At 39.8% G+C, this 14586-nt stretch overlaps 1 pseudogene; it reads right to left on the reverse strand.

Annotated features, from left to right (window-relative positions):
• Positions 1–4912: 4912 nt before the first annotated feature.
• On the reverse strand, positions 4913–5034 carry LOC111765692 (small nucleolar RNA SNORA70; annotated as a pseudogene).
• Between the last annotated feature and the right edge of the window lie 9552 nt (positions 5035–14586).

Below are 14586 nucleotides of genomic sequence, written 5' to 3' on the forward strand. Positions count from 1 at the left end.
TTCTTGATCCTAATTCTTCTTTTTGTTGTGTATTTTTTTTAGATTTATTTTTTATTTATTTCTCTCCCCTTTGCTGTCCCCCTGCCCCCGTTGTCTGCTCTCTGTGTCCATTCCCTGTGTGTTCTTCTGTGTCTACTTGCGTTCTTGTCAGCGGCACCCGGAATCTGTGTCTTGTTTTTTGTGGCGTCATCTTGCAGTGTCAGCTCTCCGTGTGTGCAGGGCCATTCCTGGGCAGGCTGAGCTTTCTTCGCGCTGGGCGGCTCTCCTTACGGGGCACATTCCTTGCGCGTGGGGCTCCCCTATGCGGGGGACACCCCTGTGTGGCATGGCACTCCTTGCACGCATCAGCACTGTGCGTGGGCCAGCTCATCACACGGGTCAGGACGCCCTGGTTTTGAATCTTGGACCTCATATGTGGTAGGAGGACGCCCTATCCGTTGGCCAAATCCACTTCCCATGTTGTGTATTTTATGAATATCTTCTTCCAGTGTGTAACTTGTGTTTTCATTTTCTTTATGATACCTTTTTTTAAAAAAATTACTTTATTGAAGTATATCACTCATACATAAACATACATAAACAATAAGTGTATAATAATAGTTGTGAACTTACAAAACAAACATATATAACATCATACAGGACTCTCATAACTCACCGTATCAACAATAACTTGCATTGTTGTTAAATCTTCTTAACTAATGTCAAGATATTACTACTAAACTAAGTATTTTTCCCCAACCAACCTATTATTGTTACCTTTATATCATTTATATATGAACATGCATAAACAATTAAGTGTATAGTAAAAACAGTTAACTTCAAAGCAAACATGCATAATATCATACAGGGGTCCCATACATCAACCCTCCACCAACACCTTGCATTGTCATGAGATGTTTGTTACAAATTATGAAAGAATATTGTCAAAATCTTACTACTAATTATAGTCCTTACATTTGGTGTGTTTTTTCCCCAACACACCCTATTATTATTTTTTAAATATATTTTTTATGACAGAAGTTGTTATAAAACAATCACGCACATGTGTAGAATTCCCAAACAATACTCCTCCATCAATACACCACACTGTGGTGGAACATTTGCTACAGATAAGATAATATCATCTGATTGTTACCATGTCCATAGTGTACATTTGGCTCACATTTTCCATACTGCCTCATTATCAACACAGGGCATCTTTCACATAAATGCGAGAATATTATATTATTACTGCTAAACACAGTCCATAAGTCACTCCAGCTGTATTTTTCTCATGCTTCTCCACATTCCCACCATCCTCCAGTAGTGACGCACATTTGCTCTAGCTCACAAAGGGTACTCTTGAATCTGTACCATCAACCACAATTCTCATCCACCGCTTGGTTTACTGTGCTATTCAGTTCCTAGATTATTCTCTAGCATTCTGTCAATTGGCATTTACATCCCTAGACTACATTTTTCAGCCACATCCCCATTTATAAAGTAGCTGTTACTCACAATGTGTTACCATCCACTCTATATACATTTCCACACTTTTACAGTAAAGGTAATTAAGACTTCTACATACATTAAATATCAGTAGTCCACTCAGTCCTCCTTCAAGAATCCATCACCTACCACCAGGTCTTGAAGATATTTTCCTACAATTTCTTCTAGTTTTATGGTTCTTGCTTTTATTTTTAGGTTTTTGGTCCATTTTGAATTAATTTTTGGATAAGGGGTAAAATAGGAGTCCTCTCTCCTTTCGACTTTGGATATCCAGTTCTTTTGGCACCATTTGTTGAATGGGCTGTTCTGCCCGAGCTGTGTGGGTTTGACATGCTAGTCAAAAATCACTTGCCCATACCCATGAGGGTCTATTTCTAAACCAACAATTGGTTCCATTGGTCTATGTGTCTGTCTTTAGGCCAGTACCATGCTGTTTTTACCACTACAGCTAGGTAATATGATTTAAAGTCTGGAGATGAGGGTTTGCTTTTCCTTTTTATGGTGTTTCTGGCTATTCAGGACTCCTTACCCTTTCAAATAAATTTGATAATCGTGTTTTCAATTTTTTTAAAATGCTGGTGGAATTTTATCAGGATTGCATTGAATCTGCATATCAATTTGAGTAGAATTGACATCTTCATGGTATTTAGTCTTTTAATCCATGAGCATGGAATGTTCTTCCAGTTATTTAGGCCTTTTTAAATTTCTTTTAACATTGAGTTGCAGTTTTCTGAATACAAGTCCTTTACATCATTGGTTAAGTTTGTTCCTAACTATTTAAGTTTTATCTGTCATATTTTATTTTCCCCACTCTTTCGGCACTTGTAATTACTTTTATTGATATAATCTTCATTTCTAGACTCTCTCCTGTCTTTTTTTTTTCAGGCTCTAGCACACCCTTTAGTATTTCCTGAAAATCTGGTCTCCTGCTTAATGATATCTTTTCGATGATCATAAGTTCTTAAAGGGGGAGCTGATGTGGCTCAAATAGTTGAGTGCCTGCCTCCCACATAGGAGGCCCCAGGTTCGGTTCCTGGTAACTCCTAAAGAAAGACAAACAGATAATGAGCAGACATCAAGCAAAAACAACAAGCAGACATCAAATAAAAACAATGAGCAGACATCAGGCAAAACAACGTGCAGGCAACAAGCCAAAAAAAAACCCAATAAGCAGAGAATGAGCAAGATGATGAGCAGACAACGAGCAAGACAACACGTGGACAATGAGCGAAAGAAACAGACAACAAGCAAAAAAACAACAAGCACAAACAACGAGCAAAAACAGACAAGGGAGCCATCGGTGGGGGATAGATCTTAATGTTAATATAGTCAATTTCATCTCTTTTGAATAATCAATGTTCTTTGTGTCTCGTTTTAAGAATCTTTCCCTCCCAAAAGGTCCAAAAGATATCCACCTAAAATTTAAACTAAAAATTTTAAAGTTTTCCTTTTTATATTTAAATCCTTAATTCATGCGGAGATTATTTTTATATTCAGTTTCATCTTTTTAAAGGGTGACTCTTTTTCAAGCTCCAGTTACAGTCTCTCCTTTCCCACAGATCTGATACCTCGCTTTTGCTATATACCAAAGTTCCATATATGCATAATCTGAATTTAGGCTTACTATGTTATTCCATTAGACAATCTGTCTATCCCTGGGCCAATATCATACCGTCTTAACTTTTGTAGCTTCAGTTATTCACAATAGCCAAAAAGGTGGAAACAACCCAAGTAAGTGCTCATCAACAGGTAAATATATATGCAAAATGTAGTATATCCCTATAATGGACTATTATTTAGCTGTAAAAAGGAATGAAATTCTGATACGTGCTACGACATGGATGAACCTTGAAAACATTATGCTAAGTGCCATAAGCCAGACTCAAGAGGACACATATTTATGATTCCTCTTAAACGAGATATCTAGAATAGGCAAATTCATAAAGACAGAAAATAGAATACTGGTTACTAGGAGAACGGGGAATGGAGAGTTATTGCTTAATGGGTAGAGTTTGGACTGATGAAAGTGTTCTAGAAATATATAGTGGTGATGATTACACAACCTTGTCAATGTATTTAATGTCACTGAATCATAAATTTTAAATGGGTAGAATGGTCAATTTTATATGTATTTTTTAAAATATTTATTTTACTTATTCTCCCCACCCCCATTGTTTGCACTTGCTGTCTACTCTCTGTGTCCATTTGCTGTGTGCTCTCTGTGTCTGCTCATCTTCTCTTTAGGAAGCTTGGAGAACCAAACCTGAGACTTCCCATGTGGGAGAGAGGCACTCAATCACTTGAGCCACGTCAATTCCCTGGTTTGTAGGGTCTCTCATTGTCTTTCCTCTTTGTGTCTCTTTGTTGCCATCATCATGTTGTGTTAGCTCTCCACACCTGCCCATTGTGTCAGCTCGCTGTCTTGCTCATCTTCTCCAGGAGGCACTGGCAACCAAAACCAACACCTCCCATGTGGTGGGCAGGAGCTCAATCACTTGAGCCACATCCTCTTCCCTTATATGTATTTTACCACACAATAAAAATATTTTTTCAAATCCTCGTTATATCTTTATTCTAAGTCCTGAAATCTGGTTGGGCAAGTCCCCCCAATCTGCTCTTTCATTTCAAAAGCACCCCCATTATGCTTGACCTCTATTCTTAAAATTAACTTTTAGAATCATCTTAACAAGTACCATGAAAAATTCTACTGGAATTGCATTGAATCAACAGATCAATTTAGGAAAGAACTGATATCCTCACTATATTAACTTTTCCTGTCTACAAACATGGACTACCTCTCCATTTATGTAGGTATTTAATATCCCTTAATAAAGTGTTATCATTTATAATTGCTCATCTTTTGTGTGGTTTATTCCGAGATATTTGATATTCTGGGATACTGTTGAAAACGGTATATTATCTTTAATTTTGTTTTCTAGTTGTTTGTTGTGTATAAATGCAGTTGACCAATTTCCAACCACCTTTCTATCTCTCCAATTTTTTTTTTTAGCCGCCAGGAAGTCATTTATTGGAGGGCACAGGTCGGGTGAGGGCAGTCTGGCAAAGCCCTCACGGGTGCAGGGCCCGCCACTTGTCCAACGGGCCATGGTTGGGGATGTATTTCACCCCACAGCCTTCCAGGAGGAGGCACTTCGTGGCCATTGTGTCTTCAGATCCGTCAGCACTGAACTTGGTGAAGCCCCTCTTCTTGGAGATGTGGATTTTCTGGCGACCAGGGAATATGAATGTGGAGCCGCGCAGCGCCTCAGTCACAAGCTCCTTGTTCTGAAGCTTGGGGCAGATGGACACGAAGACCTGGGCCACCATCCCCTGAGGCTTTTCTTTCCAAAGGCAACTCACATACCCGTCTGGAGTCTGGATTGGGGATAGCACGAGGTCACAGACAGGATCATCAACAGGCAAGGGCTGTCTCCAAGGTCCCTTACGGCAACCCATACAAGCAACAGGCCACTGCACTACCAAGGATGCTGCCGTCCGCAGCCACTCCAATCAGTTTTAATAATTCATTTGAAAAGTCTTCTGGATTTTTTTCTGAAAATGATCATATAATGGGGAAATAGTCTTTTTCTAAAAAGATTTATTTATTTATTTATTTATTATTTATTTCTCTCCCCTCCCCCCACCCCACCCCTACCCTGGTTGTCTGTTCTCTGTGTCTATTTGCTGGGTCTTCTTTTGTCTGCTTCTGTTGTTGTCAGCAGCACGGGAATCTGTGTTTCTTTTTGTTGCGTCATCTTGTTGTGTCAGCTCTCCATGTGTGCGGCACCATTCCTGAGCAGGCTGCACTTCCTTTCGCGCTGGGTGGCTCTCCTTATGGGGCGCGCTCCTTGCACGTGGGGCTCCCCTACGTCGGGGACACCCCTACGTGGCAGGGCACTCCTTGCGTGCATCAGCACTGCACATAGGCCAGCTCCACACGGGTCAAGGAGGCCCGGGGTTTGAATCGCGGACCTCCCTTGTGGTAGACGGATGCCCTATCCACTGGGCCAAGTCCACTTCCCTCTAATACAATTTTAATAGAAATGATGCCTTCTTGGCTTGTTTCTAATTTTAAACTGAATGTTTTTAATATTTTTCCATTTAGGATAAGGTTTGCTGTCAGTTTTTTCAATTGATACTTTATTTGGTTAAGAAACTTGCCTTTATTTCTAATGTACTAAGTATAAGCAGTTTCTTTTTAAAAATCATGAATGTTGAGCTTCATCTAATATTTTAATGAATTTTTGAGGTGGTCATAACTTTTATTCTACATATGTGATTTATTTATAGATTTTAAAATATTAAGCCATCCTTTTATATACTCGGAATAAATCCAACTTGGTCATGGTTTATTATCCTTTTTATACACCATCTTAGATTCTGTCACTAGTATTTCATTTATGGATTGTTGCATCTATATTTATTAGTGAATCAGACCTAAATTTTAATTTTATTATTTAGTCTTTGTACTGAGTTTTTTATGTAGTCGGTTTTAATGAGTTTTATTTTTCTAAGAATATGCCAATTTCGCCTGTTTTTTTTAAAAAAATTGTTGCCATAGAGTTGTTGATGGTGTTCTCTTCTTTTTCATATAAAATTTTATTTTTATACATTCTCAAGTTTCCTGAAAAGTTTTAAGTACAGTACACAGAGCTCTTTTCCCTTGAGCCCTTTGAGAGTGAGTTTCTGCCTGGGTGCCAACCATCCTATGTACTTTCCTACAAGCAAGGACATTCTCCTATGTATCCACAGTACTCGACCCTGAAAATCAGGACTTGAATGCTGATACGTTACTGTCACCTCATTCTCAGCTCCATTCACAATTTTCCAACTGGCCCACTAACTTGCTTTTCAGGCCCTCAGTCATTTACTGACTTTCATCATCCTGACAGGTGAAGATTCTAGATCAGCTGTTTTGTAGAATATTCCTCAATTTGGGATTGTCTAATTTTTCATCATGATTAGATTCAGGTTATGTTTCTTTGGCAAGAATGTCACAGAAGTGATACTGTGGCTTCTCATTGCCCCCTATCAGGTGTAACATGATTGAAATCTGTCCTGTTACTGATGATATTTAATTTGATCGTGTGATTAAGGTGCTGTCCGTCAGCCTCCTATACTGTAAAGTTACTATTTTCCCCTTTTATTTATTAAGTTGTGTCTCTCTTTTCTACAGATCTATCATGTATCTATTTACGTACTTATAAACAGTGTGGTCTCAGTTTCCTAGATAAATTAACAGAGTTAAAATCCAATGTATTTTGAGACTTAAATTGTCCCTGCTTTCGCCCGTGGAAGACTTTCAAGGGGGCCTCTCAGTCCTTTTGATTTCCTTCGTCATTCTTCGGAGCACTCCTTACTTTCTGGTACAAAAGATATTCCAGGCTCAACTTGTACTTCCTCTGCCCAAGCCTTAGAATCAGTAATTACTCCAAGGAGTCCTGGTTTCTTACAGTTGAGATACTAGTTAATAGCCAAGGCCTTTGTGCTAAGGCTCATTGTTATTGGAGCATCACTGCTCCCTAGCCCTCTAGGTGGAGAAAAACGAAGGACTATATGGATGTAAATGTATGCACACACACGCATGTTTACCCACATATATTTTAAAACTATATTTATTTCTGTACCTATTAAATTTGAAATCTCTGAGTTTGCACTTGATATCGCCAATTCAAATCCATCCCTACTGGGTTCATATTTTCTCCCGTCCAGATTTGTAACTTCCTTCTCTGGTAGTGAGAAAGCTGGCTCTCACTATCTTTAATATATTTATGTCTCCGATCATTCCCTACAGAATCAATCTACCATTGTTGCTGCTACCCCTGTCCTTAGCACCCATCTTCTCACCACGCTGGGGCTTGGACAGCCGGTGCTCAGCAGCCCTGTTGTGCACACCAGCCCACTCTGCCTGCACTCTCACTCCTTGCAAGGAGGTGGCTCCTCCTCACCCCTCTGCCTCCAACACCCCACCCAGGCCTCCATGGCCCCCCACTATATGCATATTCATGCTGTAGCTGAGCTGGCTCTAGCCTCACAAAATACCTCTAGAATTGAAAGCCCTTACTTTTATTTTTTTCCATTTTTATTGTGATAACATATATACAAACATAAAATTTCCCACTTTAGGGAAGCGGATTTGGCTCAACTGATAAGAGCATCTGCCTATCAAACCCAGAGCCTCCTGACCTGTGTAATGAGCTGCCCCATGCGCAGTGCTGATGTGCACAAGTGCCATGCCACACAGAGGTGTCCCCAGCGTAGGGAGGCCCCATGCACAAGGAGTGCTGTGCCACACAAGGGTGTCCCCCACTTAGGGGAGCCCCACATGCAAGGAGTGTGCCCCACAAAAAGAGCCACCCCATGTGGAAAAAAAGTGCAACCTGCCCAGGAGTGGCACCACACACACAGAGAGCTGACGCAGCAAGATGACGCAACAAAAAGAGATGCAGATGCCCAGTGCTGCTGACAAGAACGCAAGCAGACACAGAAGAACACACAGCAAATGGACACAGAGAGCAGACAATGGTGGGGGGGGGCGAGAAAAATAAATAAAAAATAAATCTTTTTTAAAAAAAAGAAAATCCTAAAGAACCTGCAAAAATAAATTTCCCATTTAGCCACTTTCAAGTACACAATTCAGTGGCATTGATTACATTCAAAATGTGCTAACATTTTAACCACCGTCCATTACCTAAATTTTTCCATCCCCCAAACAGAAACTTTGGATCCATTAAGCATTTAATTTCCTATTCCCCTTTTCCCGGCCCACCCATGGAAACCTGAAATCTACTTTCTGTCTCAGTAAGTTTGCATATTCTAATTATTTCATATAAGCAAAATTATATAATATCTGTCCTTTTGTGCCTGGCTTATTTCACTCAGCATGTTTTCAAGATTCATCCATGTGGTTCCATGTATCAGAGCTTCATTCCATGTTATGGCTGAATAATATTCTATTGTATGGATGGACACATTTTGTTTATCCATTCATCAATTGATGAATGCTTGGGCTGTTTCCACTTTTTGTCTATTGTGATTAATGCTGCTTTAAACATTGGTGTACAAATCTGTTCGAGTTCCTGTTTTCAATTCTACTGGATATATCTCTATGTGGTAGCTTAGAGTTGTGCACGCCAGAAAAATACGTTCTTAACCTTAATCCATTCCTTTGGGTGTGATCCCATTGGAAATAGGACTTTTTGATAAAGTTAGTTCAGTTAAGGTGTGACTCATCTTAATCCTATTACTGGAGGCCTTATAGAGAAGGCCACGGAGAGAGTGGTCCTGGGGATCATCCGGAAGTTGGAAGTCAAAGGAACCAGGAAGAGAAAGGAGAAGACAAAGCCATATGCATTGCCTTATGGCGGAAAAGCCAAGGACCAGGAGTTGCCTGCTGCCAGCTCCAAAATGCCAGTCTTCTGGGAAAAACCATCTCCTTGCTGGTGCCTCAATTTTGGATTTCTCCTACCCTCAAAACTGTTAACCAATAAATTCCCATTGTTTAAGCTATCCCACTGTATGATATTTGTTTTATTTTTTATTTTTATTTTTTTAAAGATTTATTTTTTATTAATTTCTCTCCCGTCCCCTCCCCCTCATTTTGTCTGCTCTCTGTGTCCATTCGCTGTGTGTTCTTCTGTGACCACTTGTATTCCTGTCAGCGGCAATGGGAATCTGTGTCTCTTTTTGTTGCGTCATCTTGCTGTGTCAGCTCTCCGTGTGTGCTCCTGGGCAGGCCGCACTTTTTGCACAGGGAAGCTCTCCTTATGGGGCACACTCCTTGCGCTTGGGGCTCCCCTACATGGGGGACACCCCTGCATGGCAGGGCACTCCTTGCACCCCTCAGCATTGCATGTGGGCCAGCTCCACATGGGTCAAGAGGCCATGGGTTTGAACCCTGGACCTCCCATGTGGTAGGCAGATGCTCTATCAGTTGAGCCAAATCTGCTTCCTTATGGTATTTGTTTTAGCAACCAGGCAACTAAACCCAGAGAATGGGGTTCTGCTATAACTACTTCCTAAAAATGTGAAAACAACTTTGGAATTGGGTAGGGGATAGAGGTTGGAAAAATTGTGAGGAGCTTGCTAGAAAAAGCCTAGATTGCTTTGGAGAGACAGTTAGTAGAAATGTGGACTTTAAAGGAACCACCATTGAGCCTTAGAAGGAAATGATTAATGTGTTATTGGCAGTTGGAAGAAAGGCAAAACTTGTTAGGAAATGGCAGATATCTTGGCAAATTGTGTTCTGACGTTGGATTAAAAGTAGAAATTGTAAGCTATGAACTTGAATATTTATGGAGGAGATTTCCAAGTTAAATATGGAAGGTGCAGGTTAGCTTCCCCTTGTAGCTTACAATGAAATCCAAGAAAAAAGGGATAAGCTGAGACTCAAACTCTTAAGCAAAAAGGAACCAGAAAATGATGATTTTGAACATTTTCAGACTATCCAGGTAGGCTGTGCTCCCATTGTGGGTCTCTGTCCCTGTTCTAGAGGGAACAGTGCATACTGGAGTGCCCGTAGGTTTGTGCCAATCTATTGGGTGGCAGCCTAAAAGCCTGAACCAGGACATTCCTCCTGGGTTTGCCCTCCTAGAACTTGCCCTGCAGGCTGAAGCAACTTGCACACAAATAAAACAATGTAAGAAAACAATTAAATCGAGGAGCATGGGGGAAAGGATCATCAGTTTTAAGAAATACAATTCTATTTCATAGGAAATAGAGGAGACATTCAGATTCCTGTAAAAGGGGAATTCCTAAGTCCAGGAGAATAACCCAGAACAAAGCACAGGCTCAGAAAATACCAGAGTATTTTTGCATTGTGTTGTTTATTTCTGTTAGCTCCTGGCACTCAAGGAGATCACTGTCATTTTACTAGTTGGAACAGAGAGCTCAGGGACTAAATCCCAGAATTAACACACTAAAACATTAAAATGTATAGTGTGAGGCGGCAAACTTGGCCCAGTGGTTAGGGCGTCCATCTACCACATGGGAGGTCCGTGGTTCAAACTCTGGGCCTCCTTGACCTGTGTGGAGCTGGCCCATGCACGGTGCTGATGCGCGCAAGGAGTGCCATGCCATGCAGGGGTGCCTCCCGCATAGGGGAGCCCCATGTGCAGGGAGTGTGCCCCGTGAGGAGAGCCGCCCAGCGCGAAAGAAAGTGCAGCCTGCCCAGGAATGGCACCGCTAACACGGAGAGCTGATGCAACGAAAAGAAACACAGATTCCCGTGCCGCTGACGACAACAGAAGCGGACAAAGAAGACACAGCAAATGGACACAGAGAACAGACAACCGGGGTGGGTGGGGAAGAGGAGAGAAATAAATAAATAAAATAAAATGTATAGTGTGCAACAAAAGATTACAAGGCAAAGAAAGAGAAAATGATGGCCCATCCAAGGGAACAAGAAACTTCAGAAACCATCAACAAAGAACACCAGACTTTGGACGCACCAGACAAAGACTTTTAAAAAATGATCTTCAATATGCACAAAGAGATAAAAAAACAAAACTAAACTAAAGGTTCTCAGGAAAATGGTTTATGAACAATATGAGAATATCAATAAAGTGATGGAAATTTTTAAAAGAGACAAAAAAGAAATATTAGAGTTGATGACCACAATAAAAGAGATATAAAATTCCCTAGAGGGTTTCAAGAGCAAATTAGAGCTGGCAGAAGAAAGAATCAGTGAATTTGAAGACAAGGCATTTGAAATGATTCACACTAAAGAGAAGAAAGAAAAATGAATGGAAAAAAGTGAACAAAGCCTAAAAGACCAGTGGGGCACCATCAAGCATACTAATATATGCATTATGAGAGACCTAGATGGAGAAGAAAGAAAGGGACAGAAGGAATATTCAAAGAAATAATGGCAGTCCACCCCCCCCCCAAGTTTAATGAAAGACATGAATATGCACAGTCAAGAAGCCCAACAAACCCCAAAGATTACTGACCAACCAAAAGATACCAACCCAGGAGAGAAGCAAGCCTTCTAGCCTCTGAAATCATGAGCTAATAAATTTCTATTGTTAAGCCAACCCATTGAATGGGGTATTTGTTTTAACAGCTAGGAAACTAAAACAATCTAGAAGTGGGATTGCCAAATCATTATCTAATTCTATACTTAACTTTCTGAGGAACCACCAAGATCCTATATCTCTGTATCCTTGCCAACATTTGTCATTTTCCATTATTTTAGTAATAGCCATTCTAGCGAGTATTAAGTGTCTTACTCTATTTTTAATTCCTACTTTTTGTAATTATCTCATCATTTTCATTCATAATCTTGATGACTTGTACCTCCTCTTTGTCAGTGAGGTTGTCATTTTGTTAGTTTTTCCAAAGAACATAGTGCTGACTTTTAAGAAAATCTCTATTGTACAATTTTTTCATTTTTTATTAATTTATTCTTATTTTCATTTTTTCTTTCCTTCTGCTTTCTTCAGGCTTATTCTGTAGCTATTTCCCAATAACTCTAGAAGTTTTCCTCTTTTCTAATATAAGCATTTAAAATTAAAAATTTCCCTTGAAATTCTACTTGTAATACATTTCACAAGTTTTTACAGGTAGTATTTTCATTTTCATCCAGTTTTAGGGATTCTTAAGTTTCATTGTGATTTACTTTTCTTATCCCATGAGGTATTTAGTCCTGCCTGGACTGACCTTATTTTGTCTGTCTGAAATCTGGAATAGGGGCACTAAAGTTCAGAGTCGGGCAGCTGTGAAGTTCTGGGCATCAGGGTACTAAAGAACTTGGACAGCCAATCCCTGAACAAGTAATAATTATGGGCAAGGAAGGAAGCTAAGTGTCTACAAAGAGTGAATGGAGAAATCTGCTGAGGGATGAAGACAAAAGACCACATGACCAATGAAAGATAAAAGGAGCTGGATAGATTCCATGGCCCATGAGACCCAGCTGCACTTCCTATTCTTAGCTTCTATGGCATTTCCACACACCTTTACAACAAATGCTTGTTCTTTAATTTTAACATACTTTTTTCCAACATACTTTTGGACTCACAGAAAAAATTTTAAGACTGATACAAAGAATTCCAATATACAAGTCTTCACCCACATTCTCCAAATATCAATATTTTACCCCATTTGCTAATCCTTTGCTCTCTGTGTATATATACCTATTTATTTTTTCTCAGCTGTTTGAGAGTAAATTGAAGACATAATATCCTTTTACCCTAAATATGAAAGTGCATACTTCCTAGAACAAGGCATTCTCTGACATAACAATCATATAATGAAATTAACATTGATATAATACTAATATCGAATCTACAAACCTTATTCAGATTTAGCCAATTGTCCCCATAATGTCCTTTATAGAAATTACATGTATGGCATTCAGTTGTCATGTGTTAGTCTCCTTTAATCTGAAACAGTTCCTCTGTCTCCTTTTGTATTGAATCACATTGCTATATGAAGATTACAGGCCAGTTATTTTTTAGAATAGCCCTCACTTTGTATGTGTCTTCCTCATGATTAGATTGAGGTTATGCATTTTAGTCAGGAATAATTCTGACATGCTATTGTATTCTTCTTGGCATTTCACAGTTTGTCCCATGACTGGTGATGTTCACTGATCATTTGGTTAAGGTATGTCTGCTGGGTTCTCCCCACTGTGAAAATACTATTTTCCCCTTAGTAGTTAATTAAATAATTTTTTAACTTCAAGTAGTTTGAGTGAATTTCTGCACCTTGCAAATGATTCATTTCTTTATCAGTTTAACTGAAGACCTCCAGGCTTGGTATAATCAGGAGCATATCTGTAATATAGAATTTATCTATATCTATATAGATTAAAGGAGACTAGCAGCTAGGCAGACAGAAGTAATAGCTGTCTGCTAATCTGATTCAGACAATGGCAAAGGAAGTGCAGGTGATAAGAGCCACAGCCTGGGGTTCCTTTGGAGAGCCTTGCCAAAGTGAGTCCAGTAGGGCTAAGCAACACAGGTGTTGGCAAATTTTAGATGGTTATTTTATGTGCCAGCTTGGATAGACTAAGGTATCCGATTGTTTAATCAAACATTGGCCCAGTTGTCATGTGGAGGTATTTCATAGATGGGATTAGCATTTACAATCAGTGGACTTTAAGTAAAAGTAGACCTCAATAATGTGAGTGGGCTTCACCCAATCAGAAGGAACTCTGCCAGAAGACCACACCCTACACTTCTCCCTGAGTTTCCAGCCAAAGGAATTTGGACTCAAGACGTCAGCACCACTCTTACCAGGACTCCTAGTGGACTGACCTGTGGAATTTGGACTTGCTAGTCCCCACAACCATGTAGACTCATTTCTTAAAATGTATATCCTGGTTGGTTCTGTTTCTCTGGGGAACTCTGATATAGGACGCCAGCCACAGGGATTGGTTCAATGGTGGGTGCAAGACTCAAGCTGGGCTGATTAGAAACAGCCCCAGGACTTTCCAGAACTATTGGCAGAAGAGGCACTCTGAATGCTGAGTTTGTGGGAATCAGCCTGGAACTGTATATAGTCATCTTTGTCTCCCAGATGAAGAGTCTACTTGAGAATGAGGCCAAAACAGAGAAAAGTAGAGTCAAGGGATACAGAAAGTTAGACCCCTGTGGGCTTAGTTTTAATACCTGGACCCAGCAGTGCTTGAAGCCAACACTACCCCCCTGGTACTGCAGTTCCAAGAGCCACTTATTTCATCTTTTCTGCTTAAGCCAGTGTGAAAACAGAATGTTGGAGATTTCCTCTTTGAAAAGGAAAAATACACAATGAGGAAGAATTCTAACTTTAGGAATAGAACAAGTTTTTAATTAAAGGGAATCATTTGGACCCTAAAATCCTCTGTATTCAAGTGTTGTAGTGCAAAAATTGTTTTAGTCAGTGCAACACACATTTAAACAAAACAATTTTGATACTATGCTTAACTAAGTAGAAGTGGAGGTCTAAAGATCACTGTGTTTACCTATACTCTGTACACCATGAAAACAGGCAGATTTCTCAGTTGTCTTTTCCTGCTATTCAATATAAAAAATAATGATTCGCTTGCTGGAATGCTTTATTACAGAGCCTGTTTTTTTTAAAAGATGTATTTATTTTCCCCTCCCCCTCCCACACTCT

Source organism: Dasypus novemcinctus, chromosome 18 (genome assembly GCF_030445035.2).
Source record: "Dasypus novemcinctus isolate mDasNov1 chromosome 18, mDasNov1.1.hap2, whole genome shotgun sequence".
Lineage (NCBI taxonomy): Eukaryota > Metazoa > Chordata > Mammalia > Cingulata > Dasypodidae > Dasypus > Dasypus novemcinctus.